Source organism: Falco rusticolus, chromosome 14 (genome assembly GCF_015220075.1).
Source record: "Falco rusticolus isolate bFalRus1 chromosome 14, bFalRus1.pri, whole genome shotgun sequence".
Lineage (NCBI taxonomy): Eukaryota > Metazoa > Chordata > Aves > Falconiformes > Falconidae > Falco > Falco rusticolus.
Genome location: NC_051200.1, coordinates 6,999,340 through 7,026,916, shown reverse-complemented (window position 1 = coordinate 7,026,916; position 27,577 = coordinate 6,999,340). Strand labels below are relative to the sequence as shown.

Sequence of the window (27,577 nt, the reverse complement as noted above, 5' to 3'; positions counted from 1 at the left end):
GTTTTGATTTCCAAAAACCCAACCGTGTTATTTATATGGTAGGGCTGTGTAGCTGGGATCAGTGAATTACCACAGAAGTGACATCCCTTTTCTGTTGAGGCTACAACCTAGCCATGTGAAACAGCATCATTTGCAAATAGTACCGTGTAGGAATAAAACAGAACCAGCTGTTTACAAGTGACCTTGAGGGAACAAAGCTAGAGGGGCTTGCTTGCCTCTTCTGCCCTGAAATACTGGGTTGTTTTCTTACGGTGAAAGTCCTGTTAAAAGCTGACGAGACTGTAAACTGACAAATGCCGTTAGAGCTGAGGGGAGAGAAAATGGAATCGGAATGCTCAGCATTATGAGAAATACCTCTGCACAAGCAGCACATAACATATAATTTGAGCCTTTATTAACAGAAGAAGCAGAATAGAACTTTGAGTAGTGTTAATGTGGTGTTAAAATGTGAAATATCTTTCTGAAAGACTGGTGTGTGTTCCGCATATTAAAAAGTGTGCCTTTACGGATAGTAGTTCCTGAATACATGTTTTACTCATGTGTCCACATTCAGTTTTATGCAGTTTTTGTTGTAAATCTTTGAAAATTAATGGAGCTGTCTCGTGAGTTAGTTGCACGTACTTTGCAGTATGCAGAAATACATCTGCACACGATCTAAAGGATTTCTGAATACAATGTAGTAACTTTATGTTATGAACAGGATTCCCGTTCATATATAGTCACAGTATAAAATCTTCAAAGAGGAAGCATAGTACTATAATAATGAAGTATTGGATTAGAGAAAACTAGTATCTCTTGCTTCAAAACAATTCCAGGTTTTGAACATTTCATTTCTTTAATTTTTTTGTTTGTTGGGGATCGAATAGTCCATACATTCGTGTCCCACACTGTATAATCAGAAGGCTGGTCAAGCAGATATTTTATTCCTCTAGGATTTCAGGCCTTTTCTGAGAAAGTTGATGGTTAAAAAATATACAATAAGGAAATATTTGGACAAATTTCGGATTGATATTCTAACGTATCCCCCATGTGACTGTTTCTTGCTAGTGCAGCGTTACACTTTTTAAAGGGCTTTGAATTAGGACCTTTGAAACTTTTGTGGGGAGGGGTTAATTATATAATATCCAATAAAAATATTTGGTAAAGTGGAAAAAAATGGTAAATAAAAGCATGTCTGTACTTTGCATCTTATTTTACTAATCCTATCCAGCCTCAACAGCTCTTACAACAAACATCAGACTATTAATCCCTAATCAGTGTAATCCCTTCAAGAGGCTGTATCTCAAACATAGTTTCCTAAATATCAATTATATGGATTTAAACTAAATACATTAAACTGCTTGGGTGATTAATTATTAATTGGTTTTTTTAAGTTCTACCAGCACTTCTTTACAGATCCCACCAAGACGAGTGAACCACATACTCATTCAGAGGCAGTCGGTTTATTGTTTAGTCAGAGTGCTTCTCATCTTCTGACATATAATGATTTTCATCATTGCTGAGTGAAAGAAGTGGTGATTTTAGTAAGGTGAGATGGTTTTCTATAGTATAGGGCTGCGTGTTCCAACACACATATTACCAGTGTAGTAAAATTGGGAAAACTTAAATCTCTGGAGGAACCTTAGACCAGAGAATACCAACCTACAGTAACCTATTTAAAAATAGAAGATGTGAAAAAAGAAACAGAAGAAAATGAAAAGGTGACCTTGTCTGTAGCTATGTCAACCATCTAGTAATACTGTTGGTTGGAAAAGAATATGGTGAGTCCAAGTCACCAGTCATGTAGGTCTCAGTAGCTCAAAATAAATTAAAAAAAATAGAGTTGCCCTTTTTCAGTCTGGAAGTGGTTATCTTTGAAAGTCAGAATGCTCATATGTATCAATGCGTGAGGATGAACTAATAGCTCCTCACGCTACCTGGTAACATGTAAACCGTTCTGACCCAAGTACCCTTAATCACATCCTCACTTCCCGGTGGAGTGGCAGATGATTTCAGGGTACTGCCATATCCGTGAAAGAATTCTTTCCACAACATTTTTACTTCTCTTGGACGTAAGCATAAATTGTCTCCAGTGCTGTCACACAGCCGTTTGATCAATATTTCCAATTGGCAGGGATCCACAGGAGAGAAACCTGCAGTGACTGCCTGCCTTCACTGGAGAGGGAGACTATGACTGACTTTGTGGTGGGATAGGTAAAGGAACTGAAGGGAAATTGGAGAAAGTAGCATGTGTAGCTTGAGCGTAGCGCCTGTACTAGTCAGTATCCAAAAAATAATACCTTTCATTCTTCTTTGGTTTGATTTATATGACAGTGACTGTAGTAGGAGTTCATGTGTGCAGGAATTCGGGGGGGGCTTTGCTCAGGAAAGACGTTCTTACTGTACAGCTGCACATCCCACTTGGTGCAATCTGGTGCATTCCAGAGGCGGGAGAAAAAAAAAAAAAATCTCTGCTCAAGTATCCTCATGTGCCAGAGATAAAAAGCCCACCTCTGGTAGGGCTGATTTGGCAATATCCCAACATGGGAACAAACTTGTTTAGAAGCAAAAGAAAATTCCTGCCCTAAGCCCCTCCCTTTCATTCCTTTTTCAGTTAAATGATGCATAATCTGATTTATGTACGTGTATTCTCTGCTTCACTGCTAGCATCGAGCCCCTCTCTGTACATTTAAGTTATGCATACGGTATTCATCCACTCTGTATTTATCTGCCCACCTATTTATTTGGCTGTATGATATCTTAACAGAGAGCAAATGCAAAGACAGATGAAAATTCCAGTGTATTTAAAGGTGAATTGAAGTTTATCAGTTGGCTCTGAGGGGATTTATTACATCTTTTAAAATATATCTTTTTGCTATTGGAAAAAACAGAAAGGAAGAAAGTTAACTTGACCTGTGAATGAATAGAATCAAATGAAATATGGATGTTATATTTTCCTCAAAAATGCTCATGTAGAGAGTGAGCTGGCTTTTTCAGAACAGTATGAACGTAACAACTCAAATGTGTAATTTCATCACTGAAGCACCTTTCAGGCTTTTCTTATAATGTCTAATGAAGGATGTTAGTATTAATGTTGAATTATGTGTACAGTTCTGTAGATCATATTCCCTAGAAATAACCCGCGTATGTCTTTCTGCTCTGCACTTGTAGTGCACTATACTAACACTGCTCTAGCCTCTGCAGTGTCAGCTCATTAGCACACAGATCTCATATTCCCTCTCTGCACTGTCATTGCAAAAAATTGCTGTTGTACACCTTTACAGCCAACAAATGTGCACTTGTGTTATGTACGATTTTCAAGAAATATTTTGAAAAGTAAACTCAACCTTATACGTAGCCCCCATGGAATTTCTCAAAAGAAAGCATTAGTTTTCATTAAAATCTGTTGATCATGTAATGATAGTGGTGGGATGTGAATGGGTGAAAAGGGGCTGTGATTGCAGAATCTAATTAATCTACAGGCAGATTCACTCTCTCAGCTAAACCTACCTATCAGCTGCAAATTCTTCTCCTGTTAATTTTTCTGAGTCATTTCTCATATATCTTCTGAACCCAGAAGGCTTTTTTTGTATTTTACCAAATGTTGATGTGCAGTGTTTTTTCCACAGGCACTCATTCTTTAAGAGACCAAAAAAAGAGGGAAGATACAATGACATGCTTACTTTAAGTTGCTAAAATCCTTTAAGTGGTTGTATGGTCACTTCCCTGAAGGGGTCTGATTTCAGACTTTCTTAGAAAATTTTTCTTTAGCATCCTTGCAGTCATTGTGTTTAATCTTTGAAATGCAACTTGGACGATTTTAATGGAAAAAGTGTCTTGTTTGTTGTGAGAGCGTTGCAGAAAGTGATACCACGGAGCTATAGCAGACAGTTTTTCCTGTTTAACTGTATTAGTCGCTTTCCCAAAGCACAGGTGCGTATATATATATATATATATGCTCACCTGCGTACTCACTTGCACACGTGCGCACATACACGCTTTTTTCCTTAGGTGCTTCTCAGCATTTCTTTTTGCCAGCGGGCAGATAATTTGCTTCCCTTGCATCTGTGTGCTCTTTGGCCAGCTGGCAAAGGACACTGATGCTGAAAGTGGTCGGCTCCCTTCTGCCAAGAGCATAAGTATGTCTTGCTAAAAGTCTTGCCAAGTTTGGGCCGTGTACTGGTGGTTTTGCATGAGTAGAGACCACAGGGTAGATGCCTTATGCTCCCGATGAGCAATGCACTGTGGTTTCTCCCAGAAATCTGTGGTAAAACACGGGGAAGTGTGCTTTCCACACAACTCTACTCACAACAGATCCCTGAAAATGCCCTTTATGCTGTGGAACATGCTCGAGTATGTGTGTATAGCTTAGGTGTCAAAGCTTTTGCAGTATTGTACTAGGTTGAAAGGTGAAGGGCTTGTTCCAACTAAAGTTTGTTTCCACTTCGTGGCAGAGCAGATGATTTGTTGTTAAGCTGAGTGAGATCTCAGTGTTAGCAGAAGGAACCTTGCTGCTTTCAAGTGTGTCTTATTGTTTCTTAAATTAATTTTAAAATAAGCGGGCTCCTTTCTCACTTCTGCTGCACCCATAGCATTTACGTACTGAATAGATGCTAGGGTTCCATTTAACTCACACTGCAGAGATGGGGAAAAATCTTGTATGAATGGACACTTTTGAGAAACTTTCAATTCACCCAATGAATGAAGAGTGAAGCATGATGAAGAATGCTGTTTAGTTGTTCAATTTCGGAAAGATTTTTTGGGCGGATGCAGAGATGCGATTGTTCTTGCTTTCCCTATATAGCACAGGGTCTGGTGGACCCGTGGGACTATTGGTATGGGTTGGAGAGCTACTGATTAGCTACACGTTCCAGTAAAATATGTAACAGCTGTAGTTTATCTCTGGGAGGAAATGGAGATGCCATGATGGGAAACAAGCATGTGACAGTAGCTTTTAACAACAACAAAAAAACCACAGTTTTGTTGAAGGCTGGCTTGGGAGCTTGTCCAAGAGCCACAGAAGACAGTGGGTTTCTTTCCTCTGGGTTCGCTGTGTTCAGTGTCTGGGAGGTGGGAGGCCGTCCTACTGCAAGTGTAGGACTGTTATGCAAGAAGGTGTGAACTGAGAGAGCTGATGTATCTTTAATGATTCTTTATTGTCATAATCCAGTGATTTAAGATTTTTCCATTTAAAGTACATATTTTGTCATTACCGATTTTGGAATGCTAATTTTGATTTCGCTAGGCATCCTTAAAGGGTTTTAGAATATGTTATTTTTAAAGCAGCGACAGTTTGGTTTCATAGCTTAGTTTCAAACCAAGCCAAACCATACAATTGAAAACTTGTGTTCATTTCTTGTGAGCAAGATGTTTATGTTGATTTAATATTTGACATTTAAGTTAAAGCCTAAGATCAGTACTTTCTATGCTGCTGTAAAGTATAGATCACTATAAGCTCTAGGGGAGTTATAGCATAAAAACTCTGTACCTGTTGTCATGAGGTTTGCTATACAGGGGCTTGTACCTCCACTGGAACAATGTAGTGATCCAAAAATAGAAATCTAAAAATTATTGATCTAGATCAAACCAGTTTCTGTGAAACTGTGTAATGATCACTGCAGTGAAGCAATTTCCAGATTTCATCCATGGGGATTCTTTTTCTTCTGAATGTGTGTGTTATGTTTCCTATCAGAGGCAGGCGTGTGCTTCCCTCCATTGTATCACCTGCTCTATATTATTGTTGATCTTCAGAATATCAGAGGCCCTAGAAAGCTTGAACTTTAAATCATCTTGGAGTTTTTCCATGTGCAGTCATCTGATGAAGACTCCAAAGTAGATGCTCGTGTTCGGCTGTCTGTAGTCGCTGCAGTGTGGATGCTCACAGCTATTACTCAGCCTCACAGGGTGTACTCTGGCCTGACTGTACGGGGAGTTTGGAGATATTTCTATAGCACCAGAAATGCAGAGTTAATTTATCAGTGTGTACCTATATGCGAAACATTCAAAGGTAGCGTGTGCCTGCGTGCCTTTTTAGTTGATCTCCTCAGGATGTAATTATTAGCGGTAAAACTAGCATATATACACAGAGCCAGAGTGAAACAGGTAGTAAGGTTTTGGTGTGAAGAGTTAAGAGCGAATGTAGGAATCCACCTATCAATGAATCCGCTAATCAATGAATCCACCTAGCAGTTCTTGCTGCATGTCCTCCTCGTGGTGTCTCTGGGTGCTGTTTTATCATCTTAACCGCCTCTGAAATAGCGAGTGGTGATGTGCCACTCACACGTACACTGCACAGGTGGCACAGAAGCCCTTATGCATGAGGATCAACCTGCAGGGATGCTGTGCTGCAGATAGCTTGTCTAGGCACTTGTAAAAAGGGTGAATTGCTCTCCTAGAATTAGTTAATAGCCCAGGTGAGCACTCTTCTGCTGGAATGAAGCGACCTATCTGGTCACTTGTATGTAATAGTTTTGCTAGACCATTTGCACATTTCAGATACGCTGAAAGACTTTTGGTTGGTTGGTTGGTTGGTTTTTTTCAAATGCAGTTTACAAGAAGTTCACTTTCAGGCCCCTTGTGAGTTATGTGGTTGCCTTTGGATGCTTGGTCCTGCCCATGTGTTGGACTTGTATTTATTAGAGTTTATTCAAATGGGATGTTTGAAATTCTGATCAGGAATTGTAAAAAAAAAAATGCAGGGCTGCATGATGACTTCACTGTCTTGAGTCCTTTTTAATACAAGAATTGTCTTTAAAATCATAGGCAGGTGTATGGTAAAGGTATATCCACTCTCTGATGGTATCTAGTAAATGCATACATACTTAATTCCACGTATACTTCATTATTTTCATACCTCTTTCTCATGGACTCATGTGTGTAATGGTGCTTGCTGATTTCACTGTCAGTAGTTTTATTACATGCAAACATCAAGCCTTTGGGCCCAGCCCATGCGGTAAAGGGACTGAAGTTGGGAGACTGTGGTCTTTCAATGGCTCTTAGCATGATTTGGAGTAAGTCAATTTGTACTTTTGGTAGCACAGTTTTACTGTGTCTTATACAAAGGTAATAAAGTTTGCCTGTATCAGATGGGTATTGCAGAGGTAGTTTGCAGTGAAAAATGTGGAGAGCTTTGGCTAACAGTGTCTTTTTCACGTTATTGATCACTCCTTCCACTTCCCTTTCTATAGAAAAATAATAATTAAAAAAAAACCAAACAAAGAAACCAAAAAAACCCCACCAGAAAACCACCCAAAACTGAAAAACAAAAAGCACCAAAAAGCAGCCTACTATTCATGCTTTCAGAAAGTAAATTGAAATTAGCACTTACTAATTTGCTGTCCTTGCCAGAAGACGACTTACATTCTCACTGACGGACCTGGGAGAACGTGTGTCGCAACTCTACAGCAAGCCAATCTATCACTTGACAAAGGAGAAGTTTTCAGCTCTTTACCTGAAATAAGCAAAGCTGGAAAGAGAAGCAAGCTTAATATTGGAGAGTTCTTTATCTCCTACACACCCTGGATCTTATATTATAAGTATAGTCCATACTTCTGCGGTACAGCATGTGCCCAGTTCTTGTCTACCTGACCCATGCTCAGACAGATTATTTGAGTGATGGGAGAAAGAGCCATCTTTGCTAGAAGTGGTGTTGCCTGTTGGTTTCCCCCCGTGAGGTCTGTAGAACGTGCCGTAATCAGTATCTCACAGCTGCCAGCTTTGCCAGGAGATGTGTGGCAGTGCATTTCAGGGGTTCGTGCCTTCCATGATATCTCTGTTTGATTTTCATTTCAGAGATCTTAGTCTGAGGTAGGAGCTGTAGCCCACTTAGTGAACATGGATCATGTCTTGTGAATCAAGGGATTGCTGCATCTTGACTGGTCTTTGTACCCTGCTGTGTGTGCTAAATTCCTTAAAACGTTTTGGTGCTTGTTGTCATCGTTCGTGTTTTACTTGTAAGGAGTAGGTGTAGGGGGAGAGATGGCTTGGGGAGAAATGGTAATTGGTAAGTTTTTTCAGGTGCTGGACTTTACGTAGCCTCTTTACATGAGAACATGGTAAGAGGCTAGGTTTTAGCAGTTAGAGAGGTTTTATGGTCTTAGGCTTTACCACTTAAGTCACCAGGTTTGAATTCTAATAAAGTCTGATGGTCAGTAAACTCAAGTTCATGTGCATTCTTTTTTCCTGGCGGTTAGATGAGAACTAATTAGTGTCCATTGATTTGCAAAGGACTGACCCGGGGTCTAACCCTGCATTGAATTGAAACTGTTAGGGGGATTCTAAATGGTCTGACAAGTTTAATGTACTTGACCGTCTTTCTCCAAAGTCTTTGTGCAGTGGTCAGGTAGCATCTCCAGAGAGGCTTCACTACCATTGTGGAGTATGTCAAAAGGGGTTGGATCTAAGGAAATACTGAATGAATAAGCAGTCAGCATCATAGCTGCTATCCTACTTTGAATTTCCTTCTTAAAATGTTGGGGTTTTGTGCCTATTTATTTCTGACTTCTTGATTAATGTAAAATAATACTAAAGAGAAAAAATGTGTGTAGTCATCCTATGCCAGCTAATCCTATTTCTTCCCTATTTCAGCCATGTCAGCAGAGTGACTCTCATGATTAATGGTAGTTTTCATATATTTATATCGAATGCCTTGGCCAACTCAGACCAAGTTCCTCCATGGAACCATTAATCCACTGCTGTTCTGTGCATCCCAGAAATGGATTGTATATCCCAGAAATCATGCTGTGTGACTTCAAAAACACATATGATTGGAAACGATGGGAGCTGTGTGATGTGCTCATCTTTCATTTCACATATAGTTCCAAAAAAGTTTTAAGAATTAGACTGAGGTCACCAGAAAATTAGAGAATTAAAAATAAAACCTTCTTAGATAGTTTCCGACTTCAAAAAATTGACTCTGTTTCAGTTGAAGCCAAATGTTTTGTTTTGGAAATTATGATTTCTGGGGTTTGTACATCTTTTTTCTTGACTGAAACAATTGGGTGAAGCCTGTTCAAGTTAGGAAGATGTTTCTGCAGATAAGAATCTGCCTTTTTCAATGTAAAAACACCTGTGCTGTTCAATTTTTATAATGACATATAGATGATGGATGTGGGGAAAAAATTGTGTGTGTTTTGGAGAAGCTGTCTGCTTTTTTCAGGGTATATAGTTCAAGCTGCTTGTGATGGATTTTATGGATAGGCAATTTTTGTCAGTTAAAGTATGTATAGCGTATCTTTCCACACCATCTACAGGCAACTTACTTTATTACCTGGATAGGCAGTGAGATGAGCCCAAAATTGATCAAAATGAGATCAGTTAACCCTCCTGAAGTTTTCCAGTACTCCAGTTCAGCACTCCCAGTGCAGAAGTTGCCTTGTTTAAAGTGTGAATCAGTACAGCTTTATTACATGCAGTGTAGTAAATGTAGAGATGGTTTCAACAACCACAATGTCCCGTTTCAAAGATGTGCATTTGTATCCATCGAATGTGCTTTTACCGCCGGTTGTTTGGTGCTATACAACACAAAAAGAAATCACAAGCAGTGATACTGAGCTGTGCATATCTACAATGACCACTGGGACCACCATGTTTTAGTGCTTCGTTGTTCTGTCCTAACAGAAAGAAAAAAGTAGAAAAAAAAAGGCCTCACTGTATCCCATTTGAGAAACAGGGCCGGCCAAAATGCATAATGGAGTCTTCCTCTGATCTGATTTACACCAGGGTAAATTTGGAGTAACTCTGTGGGAGTTTGAAGGCTGGAGCCAGTAAAGGGTAAAACCAGAGTGGTCCCTCATGGGGTATTCATGGCTTTAAGCCTCTGGGTAAGTGAGGGATGTGGGTCCAGGACAGCCAATGGATTTTTCAAGGGAAACTCGGAGCATCTGAATCAGCAGCACACCTCTTCTCCAGGACTACCCAGGCTGTCCAAGCTCTTGACTTTGACAACTAACTGAATACGCCCTTGTGTAATGTTGCACATATTTCCTGTTGGAACTTTGGGAAATTTAACAAAATATTCATGTTCAGCAGTAAAAAGTGTCCCTTTATAAATGATGCTGGGTATCTCAGAAGTATCAGTAATAGACTGTGTAGAGCAGAATCTGCCAAGGAAAGATTTTGTTTTTCAATTGAAACAAAATAGTGTAAAACAAATAGTCTCCAGTGGAAAGTGCTGACCTTGCTTTTTAACAGGAGTCACTTTCTACTTTCAGGTTTTTGTTTTTCTTTTTTTCCCTTTCCCCCAATATGTATTTTTGTAGCTGTGAACCTTTGACTACTTCTCTCTTTGCATCAGTTTATGGATTTTGTAATTCTTGCATGAATGGAGGCTGTGTGACGTTAAAGACCATAGGCTCGTCTGTGAAATTTAACTCATTGTGTCTCTTATGTGCTTGCATGAATAGTGATAGTCCTGATTGAAAAACATGGCACCTTTTTCTGGGTTGCTCTAGAAGTAATTCAAGAACAGATCTCTGTCAAAGCAGGGTCTTTTGGCTGAAGCATAAAGCTAACATTTTAACCTATTTTCATCTGTAAAAGCACCCTGTTATTTTTCATGAATAGTGAACCTGTTGTGGGTAGTGATGCTGCTAACTCCTGCATCCTGGTCAGGTTCCAGCTTGGATCATTATCAACATAAATCAGTTATTCTCCTGGAAGCTTTATTCAGATAAATTATCTGCACTTCCTGTCTTAAATTCTTATTGTGTTGCTCTGCAGTGCTAGCCCCTGTTTCACATAAGATGCATTTGAGATTTGAAGCAATCTCTGCATACACTGGAGGATACAATTTGATATTAAAGTATAGTTTCCTTGAGGGCTTTTCTGAAAAGATTCTGTGCTTCCTTGGTAATGTCTGGAGATTCCCTGTCTTTAATAAGAATTGTTTTGTTAATTGATTCCAGAATCTGCTGCTCTGGAATAGTCTGCCTTAATACGGATCTTCACATGAATTTTAAAATGGCATCGTTCTGGACAAAATTGCAAGCAGGATTAATATGATTCCCCCTTTCTACTGTGTGGTCTCTAAAAACGCTTAGATCAGTCCTGTGTATTTCTTGTGTGCGCTAGGTTGAATTCAATCTATTGCAACATTCTCTGTAAGGGGATTAAAATCTTCTTGAAAATAACTTAATCAAAATCGATTATTAATTGTGCTTTCAAGAAGCCTGGGTGAAGCTGTGTGTGAAATACGAATCTTATCATTTTGGTTTCTGTGTAATTCAGTGTATGTGGAGTACACTTGAAAGAAGTATCGGAAAGTTCCAAAGTCAGGAGGCCTCTTTCTGCAAAATGGGTGCGGGAAGGGCAATAGCAGTTTAAGATTCTCCCATGCTTTCCTGCCTGCCTCATCCCTGGATGAAAGATGCTATAGAAGTGTAAAGCATTAAGATCAAACCTCCTGAATAATCAGGACTGTGACTTTGTTCTGCATGACAGAGAAGGGCCTGCAGTTCAGACGTGGCTGCCTGCCTTCTCCGCGGAGCCTGCCAGCAAAAGGGTCAATGAGTGCCAGCTGCAGGAGTGCAGCTCTGGTACAAAGGCCTGCGTCCACTTAGAACTGTTCATTTAAGCTGTCATTATGGACTTGAGGTTAATAGCAGTGTTCACCGCTACCTAATCATTTACCTGAAACTAAGAGACTTTATCTGTTTAGCCATCCTCCTGCCCAGTTTGTTTGGGGTGTTTTATTGTTGATGAGTCCTACTTCACATCTCTGAGAGAAATGTATCATGTTGTGCTGTGATGATTGCAGTTCAAGTGTGTTGAGATTTATTGCCAATATAGAATAAAAAGTAGCAACTTTAAAATATTGATGATCAAAGCAATAAAGATCTGCAGCTTGATAAATTCACGCATTCTTAAAAGCTGGATTTTCTCTATGAAAGTCCTGCAGACAATTTTAATTTAACAATCTAATCAAGGCTTTAGTTTTAAAACAGCCACTGACTTTGTTTGCAAAGGTGACTTCCACAGTACAGCCTGCCTCATTTCCCAGAGGTGTAGGGTCACCAATGGGGTTGTGAGCTTTCCCTGTTTGTCCACTGGAAAGTGAGTGTTCTCTTTTTGAAGCCACTGGTACCATTAATCTTTTTGCTGCTGGCCATTGTGCTAGAAACATCCCACTGAAATGCTTTCTTGGTGTGGCTGGGTGTGATGATTGCTTTTCATATTATAGTAGCAAGAAGCTTGTAAATTGGATAATACTACAGCTTGAAGATTATTTAATTGACAGGATACAAAATTTCTGAGCAACAGGCTCTAGGACTGAAAAGTGATTGTTTATGGCTACAGATGGAGCAACATGACTTTTTGAACTTGGTCCAGCAGCGGTTTAGTTACCTGGATGTGTACACATATGCTGTTGTTTCCTGCTCAGTAGTCTATTCAGAGGGCTTGGACGTTCCTGTGGAGCTCATCTGATGGAGTTTCTTTGGAGTATTGCACACTGTGAAGGAGCTGAGGTGATGGCTTTGGCTCCCATTCATGGTATCAGCAAGAAACTGCTGCAGTCCGGTGGTGTATTGAGCTCTCTGCAGTGATGTCTCATGGCAGCACAAATCCAGCCTGGAAGCAGACCAGTGCCAACCTCCAGGCCCCTGGGAGAACTGATCATCCCTCTGTTTTCCCTAGAGCACACATGAGGCATCTTGTGTTTCTGAACTTGTGAAATAGGGTAGAAAACCTAATAACAATTCCCAACGGTTAGGAGATTTTCCTGTAGGAGCAGGAGATACATTCAGAGCCTCAGGGCTGGTGACCCATGGACCTGCAGGCTCGCAGGCTGGGCAGCAGTGGTGCTGCCGTGCTAGCCCACACCCAGCAAGGCTGCCAGGGGAGAGGGTTACTTAAACCACAAAAAATTGGATCTTTTTTTCACTTCAGGGCTTTGGAAGTTTTCTTTGGGATCTGTACTCTGCAGAGATGTGTTTTTTCCCTTTAGTCAGCTGTCTTTATTCTTTTCCCTCTGTTCTCTTATTCTTGCCTTGCTTTGATAGATAGGAGCAGATAGACCATAATTTTTTTTTTTTTTAAAAAAAAAGCTATTTCACTTCCCAGAGACAGTGAACAGGCCTGTGAATGGCACCTTCTGTTCCCCGTCTGCCTGAGTTCACCTCGCACCCATCAGTCTCAGCGTTAGTCTCATTCACATTGAGCTGTTAGGTTTGTTTGCTCTCAAAAACTCTTTTGAGAGATGGCACATTTCACACTGAAGTAGTTAAAAATCCCAAACTTGCTCGTGTTACCTTGAAAGTGACATTAGTTATTCCCAGAGTAGGTTTACTCAGATCACTGGAGCTTCCTCTGAACCCAGTTTGACTTTTGAGATGGTTACACATCCTTGAGATCATGGGAGTTTCCTGCAGAGCTGGAGCTGCTGCAGCACTGGTGGGATCCTGGTGCTGTCAGTGGAGCCTGTATGTAAATACAGTAACTGGGTGAATGAAAAACCAACAGCATAATTCTTCAGCATTTCTGTAGTTTCTTGGAGCCTGCTGTGCCTTTTGCACTGATACGAGACTTCTGCGTCTCCTAGTGATGAACCCCCTGAAACAAATGACTGAGATTAGTGTTATTTATAGTTAACCACAGAGATCATTCATTCTTCTCAAGCTGTTTATTTTTGGGCAGCCCAGTGAAACTGATGAAATTGCCAGTTGTCTGAAATGCTACTGCCAGTTGTTTGAATGAACGGTATTGATTATAGTTACAGGACTATTCATCTCATACTGGCACGCATACAATACATGTATTATAGAAATGTTGTCTCTGTTGACAGCTGGGTTATGAAATGATACACTGAATTGTACATCCTTATAGGCAGTGTATACATAGACTTTTCCTGATCCTAATTCAAAAGTATTAAAAGTTACTTGAAGGAATACAGAATGCGGAATCAGGCTCTGAAGAGTATTATAGTACCTTTGTTAGAAACAACCAGTTAACAAATTTATGCTGAAATGAGCTGACACAATGAAACCCCAGAGGGTGCTAACTGGTCTAAACAGTCTTCTGCTGTGAAGGTGGAGAAAATTTTATTTTATTAAATGAGTAAAGGATTTCTTAGAAGATGCAAATACAAAAGAGACCATTTATATCTACTCTAGCACTGAAGTTTTCTTTTAAAATGAAAGAAAACCTTGAGGCAAGCCCTGTTTGCAGTGCATATAGTAGCAGTCTCATGGCTTCATAGCAAATATCTTCATCTGTCTGATTTTTTTTATTATTTAAAAAAAATGCAGTGATGACAGTGATTGTGTTCTTCTACAGTTACCCTCAAAGTTTTCCATCCTTCATTCTGTTGCTTACTTAATGGTGTGTATCCCAATTGCCTGGGTCGCTCCATCACATTGCCTTTTGCAGTGGAATTCACTGGGGAGAACCTTAGCAGATGGTCCTTTGGCTTCAACTTCTGTCCCTTCACTGGAACAATCTGCTGTTCTAATGCAAAATAGGTTAAAACAAACCCCAAAAGTTGAGATAAAAGCCCTTCTTGTGTTTTAGAGGATGTGATCTTTCATTGATGCATTGCTGTGTATTTGAAGGATTCTTATTTTGAAAAACTATGAATGTTAAATAAAGGTACATAGATTTCTAAGTACTGTGATTGAAAATTTCCATTGTCTTGCTCTGTAGTCATGAGTGGTCAAAAACGAAGTGCTCAGAGCATTTTTTAATATATGTACTTTTTTAAGTTTTACTAATGCTTACTTGGTTATATCTGAAATAACACCATGGTCTCCAGCAGCTGCCCAGTAGCAGCTGCCCTGAGAGCAGACTTTCCCCGTATTTACCTAAACTAATTGGTACATTGAACATAACTTCAGTGGTACATAGTGGTGACATGTAACTGTGGAATGCTTGGGTGTGTTTTAACATACGCTTGCAATTGTAGCAAATTTATTAAATAACTGCATTTAAGGTTTTATAAAATATGTATGTCCAGATCACAGCTGGAGTAGATGGAGCTAGTGTGCCTGATGTAATCACGTAAGCGATTCATGTCACCATGATTCTTAAAATGGTATTTAACTGTTCTTTTTGGCAGTGTAGTGGATAGAAATCTTTACAAATTTGTGTGTTGTTCAGTGCCAAAGGATCATATTCTTCTTCAGCTTACATTACGTATGGAAGCTTTCAAATGGAATTTTTTTATCATAATTTCAGTTTTCCACGGCATAAACTATCAATTTCCATGAACAGAAAAATATTTTTCTCTTGTTTTTTCCTTCCTTTTTTTTTTCATAGCCTGAGATTTATCTTTACCAATAAGTAATACATTTGTAACAGTGAAAAAGTTTCATTTGATCATCTCTCGTCATTGGTTTTTCAGATCCTAGCAAGCCACTTTTTATCTGCCTCCTACTTTCCACTCAACACTTTTTTTCTTTGTATCAGTCTCTGCAGTGAAGCTGTTGTAATACAACCACATTAATTGATGGTGCTTTATTTTTAAATTCTTTCTCTAAAAAATTAACCTCCTGTTGTGAGACAGGATATTTACATGCTCATCCTCTGTAAAAGTGGGTGAGTTAGTGGAATAAATATCCTATACGTTTATGGGTGAATAGACATCCCCACCCCCATGCTGTCAGTATAGAGAGAGATGGATTCTGGTGATAATTTGTGTGGTGCAGTGGCTGACAAGATACAGTAGCAAGGATAAAACACTAGCTACCACACTTGGCAAAATTTAGGGGTCTCGTCAGCTGTGAATGGCTCTGCTTAATTGTTACCGAAACCTCCCCTGCTGAAATGATGCATCGGAGCAGCACAAGCTGAACAGTTGTGATGGCTGAACTTGTTCGTGCTGCTCATGAACCACATCTACTGTAAATGCAAACAGTAGGTGCTCCCCTTACCTCTCATTAAGGCACGGATGCAAGTTTGGTTACTCAGCTGCAGTATGAAGTTACTCAAAAAGCTAACTCTGGAGTTGAAAAGCAGGTATTTTTGCTCGCTACGTGTTCTCAATACCTTTGCTTTTCTGGCTTCCTTGGCAGAAAGGACAGCTTGAGGGTGAAAAAAATGTACAGTGGTGAATCTCTCTTTTTTTGTTTTCTGATATTCTTTTTTCTTTATGGAAAACCGTGATACTTTCAACTGTTCAGTCCAGAGTGAAGATGAAAATTTTCTGGGAATCCTAAGGAAAGGTGGCCTTCCCTAAGCAGTATTTTCTCATTCTTTGGAGCTGCAGTATGACTGATTCTGTCCTGCTTGTCTTTTGAAGATACAAGATCAATTATGATAATAAGGATTACATGTGATGGTTATCTGGATTCTTAAACAGTGGCGGAGGAGGAAATAGGGAAGGGCAATATTGTCATCTGAAAGGATGTTTGTATATGGCTTGGAGCTAAAAGTCTTTATGTATGATAGTCTTCAGTATTCTGTGTGCTTTTCTATAAAGGCATTAACAGCTCATTGGAGAACTCAGATGTTGAAATTGAACGCTCTTATGTCCAAACTTGCCTTTCAACAGCCTGCTCAGCTGTATAAAATGCTGGGTGGATATTCTCATTCGGAACCCTACTTTGTTCTTCGCTGGTAGCAGTATCCATTGCAGAAGCCAGTGTGCCCATGCATAGTCTCCACCGTTATCTTCCTTTAGATGTCAGTCAAATATCTGCTTCTGGGTGGTTTTATGTCTTTCAAGAGAGTGAGAACGTGTGGGCTTGCTTAGCTTAAATAACTGGTTGTTTTTCAGATCTAGTTAATCACAAGCCCAGGTTCTTCACCTGAACAATCTTTCCAGGGTCATCTATTCACCTAGCTTTTTCTAATCTCAGGGAACAACTCAAATTTTTAAACACAGAAACGCTGATTATGCTGTTTAGAGGAAGAACCCTTACCTTCTAAATCATGTTTCTTCTCATGGTTGATTTTCCTTATTTTTAAAAAGTCTTGATTTATTTTTTTTCCCCCTTTCGGATCAAACTTGGTTTTATTCTTTTTCCACTGCAACTGGATCGTGGATTAAATTTACATCTCCTGATTGTGCAGACAACATCTGCTTATATTGAGGACAAAACCTGAAAAATGTGTGTACAGCAGCAGTGTTGTACAGTATCACTATAATCAGTAATATTTCTTAATAAGCTACACAGCAATATGATTACTTGATCTGTGAGAAGAATCTTACAAAGGTGAGTTAAGTCTTGTGAGGTGCGATGTCGTACTTCTTCCCCCTGGTCTTCCAAAACTGATATCAGAAATAAATCTTTCAGGAGAAGAATTTAATTATCTAGCATTTCCCACATCATTGGCTCTAATGAACTGACTGCACTTTGGATTCTCTCCCTCATTTGGGAAGTTTGAATGGGCTCTGTAGATACAAGGGGGTTAGAAAGAGACTTCAGAATGCGGCTTGTCAGAAGGCTACAGCTCTGTACAACGTGAATAGTTTCACTTATTGGCTTGACCCAGCACTTTTATTTTGCTTAGCTGAAGTCATGAAAATCCTAGATACTGTACTTAATTACATTTGTTTGAACCGTCCTTTTGGTAAAATGAAATGTTTTTATTGTGGCGGTTTGATGGTTTCTCTTTATTCCCTAGTAATATACTCCAAATTGTGTGATAGCAGGATAATTTTTATTTGAGGGTAGTTGGGGGGGGGGGACGACTGGGAGGGAGGATGGAGAAGACCAAGCGAAGGAAAGCCACAGCTTAGGAAAAAGGATTTGGAACCAAGGGAGTTAAAATGCGCTCCTTTCTAGGATGTAAGATTGCTTGAAAGTACTCCCTTCTAGGGCACAAACTTGGTGTTTGCTGGTGCTGTTTTGAAAGATTTTCAATTACTGTATCATGGGCAGATTTTATGGAAGGGAAGTTTTATTTCTGAAGAAAAATTAAATCATACATGCTTCTTTTGGAACTAACGTGTGGTATGTATCCATACGTTCGTGGCTACTGAATTACCCTGCTTCTGTCATTCTTTCTGTTCCTGTAGTCTCTCAACAAAATAAGAGGGCAGATTCAGAGTATTTTGATTCCTCCAGAGTAAGGAGGTTCCTATTAGCTGGCCACTGTCTGAATCCATGTATAACCCGAGAATTTTGATGGGATGAAAGATTTTTGTCTTAACAGATTAAAACAGAATAAAATCCCAAAGGGTCTGTGCTTAAAGAGACACTGAATTTATAGGTTTTAAATATTCTCTGTAAAATTGTCTTTCCTGCTGTCCTTACTCATAGCACCAATGTGACCTGTCGTTGGAACAAACCGGGGGGGAAAAAACATTTCTTCTTTTTTTCCCTCATTTATTTTTGCAGGTAGGAGCAATTCCTGACATGTTGCAGGATCACATCCCTGTGTTAATTAGTCCCATCACTTTCTGTCTTCATTTTTTTATACAGTAACAAGAAAAAGAAGAGGAACTCTATATAAATAAAAGTATGCTGTTAAGTCTGTAAACATTTTTGAGAGAGCTAGGCTAAGTGTAGGGCCTGAAACTGACTTGAAAACGATCATTAAAAACTGACTTTGTATCCAGCTGAGGGTGGAACAAATACATTGAAGAAGATGAGAAAAAGAAACTGAGATAACAACACAAATTTACTACTTGAACAAAGAAAAATAAACTATTACAACACAGTAACTCAAATCCTGGTTGCTTTCCCTAATAGGATGGCTTTAACAGGATTTAATTTAGGACTAGTTGCACTAAGCTGTGCAAAAGTGGAGAGCCAGGAAGGTGTGTTTTTGTTTGGTTTTAAATTATTTTGCTGGTTACAAAATAATTTGGGAATTTTCATTCATGGAGTTCGTCATTTGATTTGTTTGAGGTACTTTCTGTAGGTCTCAAGACTTCTTGAAATATTGGGCTGACAGTGCTTAATTACAGCTAGTGACAACTGTGATTGCATTTCTGGCGTGTTTGTGCACTTTTCTTGGTTTAGTGGAAAACAATAAAGGTCAGTAGCTTGCTAAATGTCTGTACAGTAACTTTGGGGTTCACAACCATGCTTCTAACCAGAAAGGGTGTTACAAGTGTATTAGTCTGAGAAAGATTAGAAACAAATAAGAATATTTTAAATGTTTCACATTTACTTACTGTAGATTCAACAGTGAGTTTAGCCCCAGAGGCAAAGAATGGCTTAATAGAGGCACTTGAATTCCTGTTTTTCTTTTATAGGTGATCTCTGTAGAACAGGAGGTAAGAAATATTATCTGGGCTTCTTTGGGGAGCTTGGAAGAACTGATGAATTCATCAGTCCTTTTTATGCAGCTCTACTGGAGGATTTAAATCTTCATGTCTTCAATTTATTAAATTATTTTGAGAAAGTCATGCTATTGTTATCAAATTCATTTTTCTGATGCAAGGTTCTATGCTATTTTTTTAATAGAAAGGTATTGTCTCACTGATAACATTGCCAGTGGGAAGGAGGGCTCGGACTGGCTCATGTAAATGGAAAATATACAGAGAAAATCAGAGTACAAAGAAGTCTTCTGTGCTTATAACTGACGTTTCTTGGAAAATGAGGTCTCTTATTCCTTCTATTATAGTCTGGAGAGACACTTCAGGTAGTAAAGCTTTTCAGATAGATTAATGGACTACCTGAGTTCACCAAATAAATCAATTTCAAGGCCTACAAAATTTTCAAGTCCAAAAATAATCTGTTGATGGGCCATTTTGAAAAGATTGACACTGTCAGGGAGTCTGTTTGAGAATCGGAGTAGGAAAATTCAGTAACAATAGCTTAGTATTAGCTCTGTACGATGTGTTAGTTTAAACAAAGACACATTATCACAGTCCTTTCTGTTGTCTGCTATTTCGATAGGCAGTATAGAATTGCACAAGATACGTATATATGTGTGGGTGTGGTGAGAGAGATTTCCTGTTTTGGAACCTACGTTTGTGATCAGGTACTTCTTGCTGAATGACATGAATGCCAGCTACTTTTTGCTGAGTTACATAAATACTTCTCTTGATGGTTTTAATGAAAGAAAAATATTTACTTAAAATTTAAACTGAAATTGGCACTGACATTTGCAAGTTAAAATTCAGAGCCATTAATCTATAAAACTTGGAAGAAATTGTGAATTAATTTATAAGAAATGAGTAAAGCATGAATTTAATATGTTTATATTTGGTAGGACACAGGTACATGTAAGGTAAAGTGTTATGTAGCATAACTGGAGTCACATACCATTTTCTATTCTGTTACACACAGCAAACTGATTTTTTTTAAAAAAAAGTTTATTTGAAAGGGAGCTGAACAATTAATTGAGTTCATTGAGTTAATGAAACAGTTCCTCCCATGGTTACATCTGTGTCTCCTGTGAATAAGGACTTCCCTACCTACAGAGCCTAGTCGTGCCACCCAGAGCTGGCAGTTTGTCTCCGGGTTGTCATCGCCCAGTATGATCCTTCCTGTCCTTAGCGCCCTTTTGTTTTGTTCAGTGGTTGACCTCCCAGAGCAGGTGGTGCTACAAACCAGCAATGGGGACAGGCCATCGGGGTGACGATTGTCTTCTGGGAAGAGCTCATCCTGCAGCTTACTGCAGAGCTAGAGCAACAGTACAACCAACTGAGAACTTTCCTTAAGACAGAGTTCAATGCCAACTGCCATCCAAACTGCTGCAGTTAAGCTGTTCAGCGCAGGTAGATTGGCTATGGGGACTATTGTCACAGCGATAGACATTGCCATTTTAAGGCTGTTTCCCACAACCTTACTGATCTGGTATTGCAGAGTTGTGTTTGAGGCACTGGAAGGACTCATCTGCTTGTTCCTTGGCTGAAGAATGCCCCCTAAGTGGGCTAATTCCTTCTGGTGTGGGCAAGAGCTGATTGAGAGCTGGGGAAGGTTCACTGAAGTGACTTAGTGAGAGAAGGATCCCCAGTGCATTGCTCTTTAGGAATTCATATTTATTTTTTGCTGTAAGGATTAGAGGTTTCTTCCCAAGACCTAAAAGACTTGGATAGTGTTTCAGTTCCTTTGTTGTTTTGGACTTCCCCCTGCCCCAGTTTCTTCTCCCTCCTAAGTTTACACAGTGTCTTTGCAGGATGCTTGGAATTTGTTGGTGTGTTCCAAGCAAGGGGTTAGCAGATTTAGTGATTGTGTGAAAAGCCAGAGAGGATCATTTTTTAGGTACTTCTAATAAATGCTGCTATTACAGAGAGATTTGGATTAAGGATGTTAATGAATCTCTGAGGATGGAACACCTCTGTGAACCAAGAGGCTAAGGAATGAGTTGGAAAGTAGGCCTGATATAGATGATTAAAGAGTAGATTGAAAAAGTATTTATTTAAATAGCAACAGTCACCTAAATATGTAAATTTTTTTACATGCAAAGAAACATTACATAAAAACAGGCCAGTGTTTGGCATACAGCACAAAATTATTATGTCCAATCATGTACCAGAAACTCGTAGTGTGGAAATATCAAGAAGTTTGCAGTGAGCAGAGCGGTTAATTGTACATAGGAAACAACAAAACTTCGTTACATCAGTGATACTAACCTTTGTGAGTATTTGATACACAACACATGCAGTCTCACCTATCAGATTCCACTTTTTCAACCAAAAGAACTGCCAACGACTTCAGATGTTGTTTGCAGTAAAGATTAAAAAAAAAAAAAAGGGACAATGAAGATGCTTTTGCACATAAAACTTCATTCAGTCTGTGTTGTTCATCAGAACTCCTAAGCATGTGCTGAAATTTGTGCATGCAGCTTTGGGATCTAGGACATTTGGTAAAACCTTGCTGGTGTCCGTGAAGCAATTCTGTGCACGTAGAATAAGGTTGACCAAGCTGTGGTTCTTCAGATGTGCGTGGTTCTAAAGAAATTCAAGTGCTGCCCCACACTGTCACTGTCTCACGGCACACTGGGTTTCTGGTGAGGACTTCTAGGACCTTTTGAACAGAACCTAAAGAGCTGTTAGTCTGACTTTGGTATGAGGCATTTAGCTATTCTCTATCAAGAGGAGATGTGGGAGGAGTCCCACTTGTCTGTCACCATCACGTGTACCTCTGCAGGCCACAGTCTTATGCTGTTGCTGATGATTAACGAGATGCTTATGAACATAGCAGGGTCTCGTGGAGCACAGAGCAGCGATGGGTTAACATTCCGCTATAGAGCTGGCCAAGAGCAGACTTTGAACCAGTATTTAAAGCTACAACAATCTGTCCAAACCCTGCAAGATTAACAAATAATTTCAAACGAGGCCTGTCTCACTTGGCTGCCCCCTCTTCCCCTGAAAGGGTAGCAGTCAGTTAAGAATGAACATGTAGCGATCTGACTTTTCTTTCACAGTCAGGCTTTTGCTGTACCATTTCCATCAATTTTGGCTTCCACATTATTCAGCTGTGCACCAGACAAATCTTTTGTTATGTGCCAATTAACCCAGCTTGATAAATAGTGATTAGGCATAATTTATACAGAATAATATTCTTGTTGTTCCCTGTAAATGAGGCACTGCCTTAGCTGAGGGTACTGGTCTGTGAATTACTGTCAGATGGGATCGTGATGGTCCAAGCGGCTGGTGGCAGGAAGAACTCTTTGGACTGTAAGGCAGACAGAAATGATACCAAGAATAAAACTAGATGGGGGCATGCTTTTGCTTTTGAAAGGGAAGTTGGGGGTTTGATTCTGCAATTCTGTAGTTTGCTCTTGCAATGTGTTGAATAGGCCTCTCAGTTCTAGTCCCGCTCCCACTGAAGTCCATGGGAGCTTCTCCAATGATGTTGGTGGGTACTTTATTGGACCTCTAGGGAGCATCTTCAAATGATTTTCCCTGGCTGCTGAAGACAAGTTTTCGTAGCTGTTCTGTTTCCGTCTCTGCGCTAACTGATCTGAAGTATCTCAGACTGATAAGCTGGCAGCAGTGGGACACGAGGAGTGGGTGAGAATTGCAGAGCCCCGTGAACCTTGAGTAAACAGGGGGAGGAGGTATGGAAATGTGAAATCCACTCTACTGGTCTGAGATTTACTTGCAGTGACAGCGCTTGCTGGAACACGATTGCAGAACCTCCAGGAAAGTGTTAGGGACTGTTGCTTTGGGTAAACTGGGCTGTCTGTCAGCCACCACCATGCTCTGCATACATGGAGCCAACTGGAAGCCCTCCAGAGCCGGAGGCTGCTTGCACAGCTGCCGTTTTGGCGATTACATCCCCTTTCTCCTTGGACAACCTTAATCCTGGTCTTTGCCTCATGGTGAATTTTACCCAGTTCAGTGATTCCAGGTGTGTTTGCTATTTTGCCTCTTCTATTTCATCCTCTGTAATATATCCCTGCAGGCCTATAAATGGCACCACCCCAGCAGACTCGGCTCATCTTTCATCACGCTGCCAGAGCCTTGTTTTGATTTATTGCCTTTCACCACAGTGGCCCAGAATGAAGTCAACTTCTGAAATCACTTAGGGAAGGATCTGCTGAACAAGCATACTTTTAATAATATGCCTCTGCCTTTTTACTTCCTCCATACTTGGATGTTCCAATGAAATGAGAAATCCCGTCGGAGCGCTGGAGATAGCTGCTGCTGATTCGCAGCTCTGAGGCACAGCATTGCCTTTAGCTGCTGTGCTTTGGTTCAGCCCTACGTTCTGCCTAATGTCCTCAACTGTGAAATGCTGCTGTTCTCTGATGGGGGTGACATTCATTTTTTTCCTCATGCCACAAAGTGCTTGCTTTTCTCTTAGCCTGATGTTTAAAGTATTGAGGAAGTACGTGAGAGAGATTGTTTCAGAAGACGGTAACAATAGCTACTTGAATACTCCCCAGTCTACCACATCTTGTCAAATTCATATTAAAAACACTTTTTTAAACATGTCTTTTTGTTCCAGGGCAGAGTGCCTAATGGGTTGTGGAACTCTTATTACTTTGAATAAAATTATAGAAACATTCATGCTTTTATGTTAAACTATTAAATGTTACTATGTGTTTATTAGAATATGCGTATTAGTAGAGTATATGGGCTGCCTGTAAGTAAATGGTTGCTAAATTTCCTTGTGTTTTAAATCTGAGTAACTTTTGAAAGAATAGGGCTTTTCGTATTTCTCCTCTGACCAATGTTTTTGGAAAAATTGCTGCAGAAAATGAGACAGTTACAATCCAAAGCGATCACAGCGTGCTGGCATATCATACTAGATTAAAATGAAAAGCATTTCAAATGGTGCAGCAGATGAAAACAAGTTATTTAACTCAAGTGTGTTACATATTTGTGTTACACGCATGCTATCCATGTTTCTGCAGGGATTAGTCATGAAATGGGAGTTGAAGTCTGGGATGTGAACACAAATGATCGTTGTTTGCTATGAACATTTAGATTCTCCTGGGGAAAACTTTGCCACGTCCTCTGGCTTTCTCACACAGGTGTTAGCTCATCTTCCATGCTTCAGGGAGAAAGGGGTGTGTGGTTATGTGTATAGGATGGACTAAGCCTTTTCTCAAAGGGCAAAAGCTCAGTGAATAGCTGTGCATCCACACTCACTGAACTTGAGGCCAGTGCCTGAACTCTTAAATATCCAGGATCATGGAGCTTCCCATCAGAAGCAGAGTGCTGGCTTTGCACATACTGCTGTTGGCAAGGCATTGATTTTTTCCAGGAGAAACTGGGCAGAAACATCTCTTCATCAAAGCACAAAAGGCAGATACTGATGCCTTTCCATTTCTCTCCAGCAGTGAGTTTAACTGTCTACGGAGAGAAGCCTCTTGCTGCTCCTCCTCAAAGTATCTCCTTTGGTGTGAGGACCAGCATAGACAGTAAGTGCAAGAGCTCCCAAATAACACGAATCCACAGCATTTAAATCTGAGTTCTGCAACATTTGTTACAAAGTCTTTTTTCTAAGAGCTTTTTGTTTTAAACTGTATGGGTATGTATTGATGTCTTCCCTTTAAAACCAAAAGGAAATCTTCTGTGTCAGCGGCTTGTGGGGGTGGTGGGCTCAGGGTAGAAAGAGGGCTGTTAGCAGTGTAAGATTGTGGATTGCCTGGTTGGCTTTAAAAATAGAAAATTTGTCGTGCTTGATATGAGAGTTTGAACTCCATCTTGTAAAGACACACGCAAGATAATATACTGTTCTGATCAACACAAACTTCAGTATAGTCCTCAAACACCTAGCATATTTTTTTTAAATCATCCTCCAAAAAAATAGTTGATTTGTATGGCACATATATATCTTCTCTCACCTTTAATCCGATTTAAGCTTTAAACCCCTCTTTTGATTCCCTCAAACTGCAATAGATTATACTTCAAATTGAGTCATGATAATCTGATTCATAGCCTTTCACAAGGAACGTTCTCATAGAACTCCAAATCCATGGTGTTTTAAAAAATCAGTATGTAATAGTGATCCATATATAAATATCTTTGTAATTTGGACCTAATGATAAGAGGCTGACACTTCTCCTGGGAACTTGGTGGACTTGGGGATTCCTGGGTTTCTTCCACCATCAGAAATGTGTTATAAATCTGTAAATACAGAGATTCTGAATAGCAAGTGGTTTTATTATTTTTTTAAATGAAAAGTGAAATATGCATTTTAATTTGGTGGGTTTGCAGGACAAGGTGCTTGTTTATTGCTTGAGTTTCATCAAAGTTCTACAAAACTATATTAATTTATTATTTTTTTTAGAATTGCTGCCAGTAACCTGAAAACAGGGGTAGCTCAGACTCTCCATTATCTTGGGTTTGGAAGCAGCTTGGGAACTAAGTAGTAAGCAAGTAGGTAAGCCGCACAAGTAGCATAGCCTGTTCCAAGCCACTAAGACAACCTGCAGTACATTCTCTGACTAGATGAACACCTTTCAGAAAGATAAGTACAGCTTTCTTGGGAAAATCAAGGACACATTCAGCCTGCCTTTGTCTTTCTTGGTTTGGTGTTGTCCTGGTTTAGCCCCAGCTGGCAACCAAGTACTATATGGCCACTTGCTCACTCCTGGCCTGGGGGGTGGAGAGAAGAATCGGGAAAAAGGTAAAACTGGAGGGTTAAGATAAGAACAATTGAATAATTGAAATAAAATAAAATATCATAAATGAAAAAGGAGAGAGGAATAAATTTCAAAGGGAAGGGAAAAAACAAGTGGTGCACAATACAACTGGTCACCACCCACTGGCTGATGCCCAGCCAGTCCCCCAGCAGCGATCGGCCAGCCCCAGCCAGCTCCCCAGTTTATATACTGAGCGTGACATTCTATGGTATGGGATATCCCTTTGGCCAGCTGGGGTCAGCTGTCCTGGCTGTGTCCCCTCCCGGCTTCTTGTGCCCCTCCTGGTTTCTCGCTGGCAGGGCCTAAGAAACTGGAAACTCCTTGACTTAATATAAACATTACCTAGCCATGACTTAAACCATCAGTGTGCAGTGTGTTACTATTCTCATACTAAATGCAAAACACAGCGTTGTACTAGCTACTGAGAATTAAAAAATAACTCTATCCCAGACAAAAGCAGGAGAGGTGACCAAGGATGTCCTTGTTGCTGATGCTTTAAATAAGTTGGCTAGGTTTTGTAAATACCAAAGCTTTTATTTGTATATACGTCAAATTGGCAGTTTGGGGGAAGAGAGGTTTTGGTCCTGGTTTACCTTTGTCTCAGTAAAGTTACGCCAATGGACACAGTATGTCAGACCTGAAAGAACTCCAGCTACCTTTCTCTGAGTGCTTCCTGCAACTGTGCCTTTTGTCAGCCTGTCTAAAAGGTTCTGGCATCATATATACACTTCTTTCTCATGAGCAGTCATTGCAGGTCTCGACAGGCACCTACTAGCATCATGGTGTGCATGAGACTTGGTGGTGCTGGTGTTCCTGCTAGCACTGTTACAGCCTAAGTGGCCTGTTTTTATTGTTGCAAGCTGGTATTTTTCATACGGTCATAAAAATCACACAAATGTTTCAGTGTGAAGAGAAGATCTTGCATGCAGCAAATTCATGTACATTGTTAGGGTTTTATTTGACTGTAGTAGTATATAGAAAGGCCAAAACGTGTAAAGTTTAATGAGATGAGTCATGTATGTCATAAATAATTGGGCATACTGAAGGAAGCCAAGGTTGTGGTAATGTATTGTACAGCACCCAGGAGCCGTGATTGTGATCCAGTTGGGTTCCAAAGTCATGCTGAAAACCAGATAAGAAATAAAGACTCATTTAATAATGTGTAATGGAGTTGGAGTTGTGATAGGGTGACAAAAGTCACCTTGAATGAGATCTTGCCCACAGAGTGTTTGGGGATGCTTGGATCTGGACGTTTGTTTTGGATTGCTTTCCAATAAATGGTTTGTAAAATCTGAGTGGATTAATCCTTATGCCTTTCATTTGCAGTTTAATCATACCCCCCCCCCTCCCAGTGCCTGAATGTACTGTTTTTATTTTATTGGCTCTTTTAAAAAGAAATGCAAGCTGAAGGAAGCGTGTATGTTTGAAGAAGGCACTAGATAGAATGAAGCAAGCTGAGTAGCTCTTTATAAAAAGAACTAGATAAAAGACACTGCAGTTACATCACTGAGAAAACTTGCCATAAGTGAAGTAACAAGAGTAAATAATAATTTTGTTTTGTGCTCTACTGTGGTGTTTTGGGTTGGATGGTTTTTTGGGTGGTTTTTTTTCTTCTTTTGTTTGTTTTGCAGGGACTTTTTTATGTTTGTAAGGGCACATTCTT

At 39.8% G+C, this 27,577-nt stretch overlaps 1 protein-coding gene across 5 annotated transcripts in view; it reads left to right on the top strand.

The window, feature by feature from the left end:
* The window catches only part of GRIA3 (glutamate ionotropic receptor AMPA type subunit 3), a 157,682-nt gene that overhangs the window by 1,341 nt on the left and 128,764 nt on the right, over positions 1–27,577 (top strand). The gene's annotated exons all lie outside the window — the stretch shown is intronic.